Below are 6,676 nucleotides of genomic sequence, written 5' to 3'. Positions count from 1 at the left end.
AAAAAATCACGGTTTTAGTAACGCAGTAACGCAGCGTTCCTACGGGAAAGTAACGGTAATCTAATTACCTTTTTTGCAATAGTAATCCCTTACTTTACTCGTTACTTGAAAAAAGTAATCGGATTACAGTAACGCGTTACTGCCCATCTCTGCTTGTATCCTATGGTTCCTATTCTGTACAGTACGGTTTATTAGATTCCCCCCGTGTCTCCCTCTGTGTGGAGTTCTTCTGCCTTGTTTCTCCTCCTTGTATTTTATTCCATGTTTCCCCGTCACGTCTGTGCTCTCCCTCGTGTTCTCTTCCCCTCCAGTCTGCATCTCCGTGCACTTCCTGTTTTACTTTGATAGTCTCCCGTCAGTATGCGTCATGTTGTGTTTGCTCCTGCCCTGTCTCGTTATGATTATCAGTGTCAGCTGTGTTCCCCGTCTGCTCCCACGTCCCTCGTTATCCTTCTGTGTATTTATGTCCTCAGTTCCGTGTTGGGTCCTCCCTCATGGTCATGTGGAATTCTCGGTGTGTTTCCCGAGTGTTTAGCTAACTTTTCCCTCTTATGTTTTGCACTTTTACAGATTATATAATATAACATCTTGGTTTAAATAAATTCCTACAAGTTTGCTAAGTTACCATGTTCTTTATTTCAACTGTTAATTTGTATTGTTTAAACTTACCTTACCTACCTCTCTTCCAGAAACAAAAGGAGGAAATGTAGTTTTACTTCCTGCTTTAGAGCTTCTGGGTTCATCTGAGGTCACAGGATGAGACCAAGTGCAGAAGGGGAAGAATTTGTGTAATTTAATCAAGTTGATTTTAGAGGGTTTATGGAGAAATAGATTTATTGCATAATATGCATTGATTACACCAGTAAAGAGTAGCAGTACAGGTTTGAATGTGATGTTCATCTACTGAGTGAAATAGTCCAGAGAAGAAATAGTTTGGTTAAGTGGACGATTTAAGCAGAAAACTCGGGCGTTTGAGGAGAAAGGACCAGGTCAGTGTAGCTGTGTGCACTTTGACCTTAATATTCTGTTGAGTTAAGTTTATTTGAACTGAGTTAATTATGAAGTTGAGTTTCTTATTTGTTTATGTAAATATTGTTTGGGTCACAAAATGGTGAATAAATCAGTTGCTACACTGGACAGCATCAGTCTCCTGCACTTCTTTGGTCGCTTGAGTCAAGTCCTCCCACATGGTGCCATATAAATTATACTGAATATAGTGTTTTCTACCAAGCATTCATACTACAACAGAGGCATCAGGGAGCAACCTGGGGTTAGTATCATACTCAGGAATATTTGGCATTCAAACTGGAGCAACCAGGAACTGAACCACCAACCTTCCACAAACAAGTGAATCACCTCCCCGTCTGAGCTGACGTTCTCAGATAAAATGTTGATGTCACCTCTGCAGGTCGCAGACAAGTGGCTGCCAGAAATAGAGAAGTTTTACTATTTGGGGTCTTGTGAGGGGAAAACAACTTCTAAAAGAAGAAAACTCCTCTACCGGATCTTCTGAAGGTGATTTCATCCAAGACAAGATCTCCACTGAAAGCAGAGCAGCAGAAAGACGTGCTGAGTGTGAAGCTGTCAGCAGGGGGAATAACACAGGGCTGTGAATGAGTCCTGTCACTGTGATCAGGCTCCTCCTTCTAATCCACCAACTTAGTGTTGATGAAGACTAAACAGAGAGATCACAGCTTCTTTATACTTGCTGTAGCTCACAGTTACTCTACACTGCAGATATGACGCCTCTGTTCATCTCAGTGCTGCTGGCTGCTATGTGCCTCGGTATGAACACAACTCTGTTTCTTTGATATCAACATTGACGTGATTCTTTAACAGCACACTGATACTGTTTGTTGGTGTTTTACAGAATGCAGAGCACAAAAAGACAACGTGCTGCAAGCAAAAGGAGAAGAGACTGCTGCTGCAGGAGGCACAGTGACACTTGGCTGTCTCTATAACACCAGCAGTTTATCAAATTATTATCTCTACTGGTACAAACAGGATGGAAACAACAGCCCCAAATTCATCCTGAGTCGCTTTAAAGTTGGTGAGGAGAAAAACGAGGCTGGAGACAGATTTTCATCCACACTGGATTCCAGCATCAGATCAGTTCCTCTGAAGATCTAGAAGCTTCAGCTGTCTGACTCTGCTGTGTACTACTGTGCTCTGCAGCCCACAGTGACAGGAAACAGCAAAACTCTGTACAAAAACCTTTGGAGCAAAGACAACAGAATACTCCACAACATCCACTAGAGGGAGCCACACACTGTTAAACCTCTGATTCTTGTGTCATTGGACTGATGACAAAGACAACAGAGAAATGAAGCAGTAAAGATCAGAGACAGAGACAGAGCTGCTGTGGAAGCACAAAACTATTTGATTGGCTCAGCTATTAAACTGGCCCCGCCCACTGAAGCTGAGCTCATCCAATGACATTATTTGTTGGTCATTGTGCTGCAGTGGAAGAACATTGTTCATGTGCTGTCTGTCTGGCTTTAATAACTCCAAAGACATGTTGCTGCACCTCTTTTTGCTTCTATCTCACATTATAGGTGAGTTTAAGAACAGTGATTAAAGTTTAGTTGAAGCTGCTGCATTAAGCAGATATACAGACTGCATTTCACTACTTTTCTTCTTTCTTTTTCCAGGACTAACAGCTGGAGACTCAATCACTCCTCAACAACCTGAAGTCACTGAAACAGAAGGAGAATCTGTCAAACTCACATGTGACTATCATACACCTGCAACCAGTGCTGACCTTTATTGGTACAGACATGATTCTGACCTTCAGGCTCCTCAGTTTATACTCTGGAAAAGAGGAAAGGGGGGGACATATGAATATATTCCTGATAATCGATATCGATCAGAAACATCACCTACATCAACTAATCTGACCATAACAGCCCTAACCCTGGCAGACACAGCTCTCTACTACTGTGCTCTAGAAACACAGTGATACAAAGTGTAGAAGAGGCTGTACAAAAACCTGAACACAGATATCTGACTACTCTTCAAAGAGGAGGGAAGTGGTATTCAAAGCACAGCTTCATATCAGATGGATTCTGCTAATTCCTGTTTTTTATCAGATTCACTGTGGTCACAGCTGCTTAGGAGAAACTGTGGGAGGATTCAGAGCAGTATGAGTCCCACAACAGCAGCAGACTACAGGCCTGACGTTCATGTTTCAAAATAAGAGTTAAATTCCCTCCTTAAGCACTTCCCACATGAGTGATTGATGCTCTTTGAGAGGCCTCTTGATCTGATCTAATCTGCTATTTTAGGATGGACTGCTGGAAATAACTTGCAGGTAAGACAAAGAGCGTCTTACTCTTAACCTACATCTCCTCTCTGAGTACACCGTCCTCAACAAAAATAATCAGAATTAACAAAAGCCTGATTAAACTGATGGTTCGATTTCTTTGTTCCAGTCATCATGTAACAGCTCCAGGAATCAGCTGCAGTCAGGACACAGCTCTCTCACACAGCTGCCCTGGGGCAGACTGACAGGCGCGAGGCTGCCATTGGCCCCTCTGGCCATCACCAGTAGGCGGCAGGTGAAGTGTCTTGCCCAAGGACACAATGACTGAGACTGTCCGAGCCAGGGCTTGAACCGGCAACCTTCCAATTACAAAACAAGCTGCCAACTCTTTGAGCCACGATCACATCGTAAATGCTCAAAGCAAGATATGAAGTTTAATTTTCTATTCTTAGGCAGCTAAATTAACACAGGTGTCCCATTTAGTCATAATTTTAATATTATAAATACTCAGTAACACACATCCAGTGTTTTTCGGTCTGGTTACTACCGTTAAGGTCAGAACCGGCGCCATAATGGGACAGGATACCAGTAACCATCCCTACCAAGGACTGGGTACAAGATTTGGCTATTTTTAAGCCTGCACATCGTGAATTCGTCGTCATTCAAACAAAGGTACGTCAACCCGAGCACTGCGAGTAAAATGCATTTGAATTTCCTCCGAACATTCAGATCAGTGCAGCATAAATTCATTCATGAGGGGAAATGACAGTGAGAACATGTGGAGGTTGTTAGAGGGATAACATAGTGCACTGATTTGTCCTGAAGGATTTAGTTATTCTCTACGGTTAAGGAAATTGCACTAATTAATTCATTTTTATTATAAATAATCCTAATTATACACATTGCTTCATTGTTTGTGTCCTGTGTCACTAAAAATACATTTTATTTTAGTTTTATACATCGATTAATGACCTGCAGAGTCTCTATATCATTTTAAGTAATTCATAAAAGTTGAGCTTCATGCTTTCTGCATCTTGAAGTGAACATCCTTACATTACTTACTGTAGGTTCATTGTTTTGCACGCAGATTAAAAAGAGAACAGGCAGATTAATATAACATGCAGCGTTCTATAGATGGATACATAAAAAGAAAAAAACATTCATGTATGTGCTAAACACTTTGTTTGTTACATTGATGATAAATGGGTTTGAAAGTAGATAAAACATTTGTGTCGGCTTTGGCTCATTAAAGTTCTTGTCTTTAAATTAACTGTGTTTCAGGTCCTGCGCTCTCAAACACTCTTTCAGCCCTTTGTTTGGTGCCTCGGCGGTCACACCCCCTCCAGTGACATCACACTCCAAAGCCCTACAGGCTCACCTGTGCTTGTATATTGTGGACTGTTAAAGGAGTTGAGCCACATACAGGGCTGAGGGGAGATGATCCTTTTATGACCAGGAATTAAAGCTGTGAGGGGAGACTGGAGCTGTGGTGTTGGCTACAGGCTGTTTAATTATGGCTAATGTTTAATGATGAGTATGAAGGGAGCCACTGATCTCGGTGTCAGTGGGTCGAGTAAACTGTGACTGACAAATAGGTTTAAAGAGTAAAAGTAAAAAGTATTTGTGTATGACTGGGTTAACAGCAGTATACTAAAACGAGTGTTCTTGAGAAAATGTCATTCTGTAATGAAATATAATGAAACATGAAGTGAAATATAATCTCATGTGAGTGAATATTTGAATGTGATGAAGGTTTCTGTGTTACAGAGAAGAAGAAAATGTAATGAAGGAAAGTTTAAATTCTGTTTGAAAACCCAGCAGGGTGCTCAGGAAGGAGCAACTAAACTCCCCGCCGCTGGTGACCAGATCCACCGTCGAGAGCCTGCTGACCTGTGCAGCGACAGTGTGGCACGCCAGCTGCACGGAGGCACACGGGAAGAGACTGCAGAGGGTGGTGAACGCAGCACAAAAACTCATCCGCCACCCCCTGCCCTCCTTGTCTGCCGTCCACAACTCCTGCTGTCTTAGTGGGCCAGAAACCTTTTAAAGGACACTACCCACCCCGGCTACCATCTTTTCAACCTACTGCCCTCTGGCAGGCGCTACGGATCCATAAGGGCCAGAACAAAGAGACTCAGGGACAGCTTCTTCCCCAACGCCATCACCACACTCAACTCAAACTTGTACAAAAGTAATCTGCACTGAAATATCATCAGTTCTCTGCCCGTCTGTCTCTGTCAGAACTGTACTGTGTATTTATATTTATAGTAGTGTACACTTTTGTTATTGTATAGTTTTATAATGTGCTGTAAGCACATGTGCACTTTTATAGAGCTGTTCCCAGTTTTATACTGTCGTTATTCTGTGTATAATGGCGATAAAGGCTTTCAATTCAGTTCTTTCAATGTTTTCTTTTCTGCATGTGGAGAAAGTCAAATCGATAAAGAGAGATGATGAGGTGTGGGTGATCCGATGTCCGCTGCACAACCTGTGAACCTGCACATAGTTTCATAGTTTTGGACTTTGAGAAAGAATCGAGAAGATTTGGATTTCCTCTCAGCCCTCTCTCTCTCTCTCCTCAGCATGAGCTCAGAGTTCGTTTGGATTTTAAACTTCAGTTGAATTCAGATTTATGTTTATAGCATCAAATCACAACAGTCACCTCACCGCACTAAAATCAGGAAACCAGAGGCCCGGGTATTTGTAGGTCTCTCACGTCCAGGCTGTTTGCTTTATCCTCACGATGACATGAATATGAATCCTTATGAATCTGTCAAAAACATCACAACATCAGCATTTCCATTCTGACCAGATACAGGAAGTGTTACCATGGCAGCAGGAGGGCGCCCCTCTCAGTGCACAGAAGAAGCCCATGTGACTCCTGCAGCTAACAGAGGCTGATACACCTCGCTGTGCGTTTGAAACTAGATGTTAATTTCCCAATTTAATGCAGCAACAAGTTAATAACAGGGAGGAAATAAATGCTCTGAATTACTGACAAAAGATGATTAGAAGTACTTGGTCCTACAAAGTGAACAGCGGACTGACTGCAGCTCAGCGTGACACAAACACAGCCTGACTACAAAACACCGTCGACACTGCTGCTGAACACAAGCTGCGATGTTAAAATATGAGCTTATTACACAACATTACACGAGCATAAGAAAGAGATGACGACCCGTTCACATCTGTGGTACGACCATCACAGTGACATCACGAGGGGGAGGGGCTTTCCGTGTGAGGAAAGCTCGAGCGTCGCTCTGAGCCACATGCAGACTTTTTCTGTGTAGAAGCTTCGTTTCTGTCCAACAGGATGATTTTGGTGCCGGTGCTGCTCCTCTGCGTCTTCACTGGTAACTCACATTTACAAAGAATCTGTCATATCTGCTGTTCAGACTCGGACCACAATAACTT

At 42.6% G+C, this 6,676-nt stretch overlaps 1 long non-coding RNA gene across 1 annotated transcript; it reads left to right on the top strand.

Moving 5' to 3' along the window:
• Nucleotides 1-2,962: 2,962 nt before the first annotated feature.
• Nucleotides 2,963-5,600, top strand: LOC146552819 (uncharacterized). Its single transcript, XR_014889482.1, has 3 exons — nt 2,963-3,310; nt 3,432-3,934; nt 4,544-5,600. It is a non-coding gene; the product is annotated as an uncharacterized LOC146552819 (long non-coding RNA).
• Nucleotides 5,601-6,676: the final 1,076 nt, after the last annotated feature.

The sequence above is a fragment of the Mchenga conophoros genome, linkage group LG18, assembly GCF_057382185.1.
Source record: "Mchenga conophoros isolate Kocher_MC1m ecotype Shallow Benthic linkage group LG18, M_conophoros_male_GT1.1, whole genome shotgun sequence".
Lineage (NCBI taxonomy): Eukaryota > Metazoa > Chordata > Actinopteri > Cichliformes > Cichlidae > Mchenga > Mchenga conophoros.
This window is presented reverse-complemented; position numbering and strand designations above follow the sequence as displayed.